At 39.8% G+C, this 2,088-nt stretch overlaps 1 non-coding gene across 1 annotated transcript; it reads right to left on the minus strand.

The window, feature by feature from the left end:
• Window positions 1-282: 282 nt before the first annotated feature.
• On the minus strand, window positions 283-391 carry LOC120104635. The gene has a single exon (XR_005507014.1). It is a non-coding gene; the product is annotated as a small nucleolar RNA R71 (small nucleolar RNA).
• Between the last annotated feature and the right edge of the window lie 1,697 nt (window positions 392-2,088).

The following is a 2,088-nucleotide window of genomic DNA, read 5'->3' on the forward strand; positions in this document are numbered from 1 at the left end:
TAGGACATTTTGACATCAAACCCGGGGTAATTCAATTGCTGCCCAAGTTTCACGGGTTAGAATCTGAGAGTCCGTATCTTCATTTAAAGGATTTTGAAGAATTGAGCATTATATTTAGAGTGCCAAATGTCACCGAGGATGTCCTCAAGCTGACATTGTTTCCTTTCTCTCTAAAGGATAAGGCCAAAACATGGCTAAACTCTTTGCGACCTAGATCAATAAGAACTTGGCAAGATATGCAGAGAGAATTTTTAAAGAAGTTCTTCCCCACACAAAGGACCAACTTTTTGAAAAGACATATCAGCAATTTTCAACAAAAAGATAATGAAACATTTTATGAATGTTGGGAAAGATTTAAAGACCTTCTTCTCTCATGCCCTCATCACGGATTCGAAACCTGGAGAACTATTAGCTTTTTTTTATGAAGGTTTATCTCCACAGTTGAAACAGTTTGTAGAGACCATGTGCAATGGTAGATTTTTAGAAAAACAACCTGATGAGGCATGGGAATATTTGGATTCCCTTGCTGAGACTGCCCAACTTTGGGATAACGGGAATAGAAACACCAAGTCTTTACCTAAGCCTACTAGCTCTGTACAGGGAGGCCTTTACAACCTCAAAACTGAGGATGATCTTCATGCTAAAATGGCAGCCCTCACTAGAAAAGTAGAAGAAATTGAGCTTAGGAAGGTTGAGCCTGTCAAGACTATAGAGCTTAGAAACGAGTGTTGTGGTATCTGCGATATGTCGGGTCATACCACTACAGATTGCCCCACCATACCGGCGTTCAAAGAAGTCTTGCATGATCAAGCAAATGCTATGAACTCCTACCAAAAGCCTTATAACGATCCATACTCGAATACCTATAACCCTGGTTGGAAGAATCATCCAAATTTTAGGTGGAGAAATGATCATCCTCAACAGTCACACCATTCAGCTCCTCTACCTGCACATCCTACTTTTGCATCACCACCCTCCCAAAAGCCGAATATCGAGGATACCTTGCAATCTATACAAACTTTTCTACAAGGTCAAGCTAATATCAATGCTCAAAATACTCGAAATTTTGAAGATATAAGGAACCAATTGTCAATGTTAACTACCGTCCTAAGTACCCAAGAGAAGGGTAAGCTTCCAGCTCAACCCCAACCTAATCCACAAGTGCATGGTAGTAATAATACGGCTTCTTCTAGTTCGCATACAGAACATGCAAAGAGCATCATGACTTTGCGTAATGGAAAAGTCATTGATCAGACCGTTCCATTGAGACCGCGAGTCACTTCTAATTCTGATGCTCCCAAAGTCGATGAAAGGAACAAAGAAGAAGTTGAGGTCCCAACTTCTACCGAGAAAGTTGAATGTCCTTTTCCTCCACCTTTTCCACAACGGTTGAAGCCGTTTCAAAAGCTCGAACCTAATTCTAAAATTCTTGAGCTTTTTAAGCAAGTAAAGATCAACATACCTCTTCTTGATGCAATTAAACAAGTACCCTCATATGCCAAATTTTTGAAGGACTTGTGTACTGTCAAGCGCCGATTAAATGTTAAGAAGAAGGCATTCTTAACTGAAAATGTGAGTGCTATTTTGCAGCACAACATTCTCCCTAAATTTAAGGATCCAGGTTGCCCAACCATCTCATGCATCATAGGCGACTTTAGGATAGAGCGAGCATTGTTAGATTTAGGGGCGAGTGATGAATTTGTTACCATATTCTGTATATGAGCAACTTGGTTTAGGTGAGTTGAAGCCAACCTCCGTCACTTTGCAATTAGCTGACAGGTCAGTTAAAATTCCAAGAGGGATTATCGAGGATGTATTAGTCCAAGTAGACAAGTTCTATTTTTCTGTCAATTTTATCGTATTGGACATACATCCGGCTTCGAACTCACAATCTCAGATTCCAGTCATTTTAGGACGTCCATTCCTTGCAACTTCTAATGCATTGATTAATTATAGGAATGGCGTCATGAAGCTTTCTTTTGGTAACATGACCTTAGAACTAAATATTTTTAATGTGTGCAAACAACCCAATGATTCCGAAGAGAGTAAGGAGGTTGATTGGGTTGAAACCATCACAGAAGAATATTT

This window comes from Phoenix dactylifera, unplaced genomic scaffold, assembly GCF_009389715.1.
Source record: "Phoenix dactylifera cultivar Barhee BC4 unplaced genomic scaffold, palm_55x_up_171113_PBpolish2nd_filt_p 000051F, whole genome shotgun sequence".
Classification (NCBI taxonomy): domain Eukaryota; kingdom Viridiplantae; phylum Streptophyta; class Magnoliopsida; order Arecales; family Arecaceae; genus Phoenix; species Phoenix dactylifera.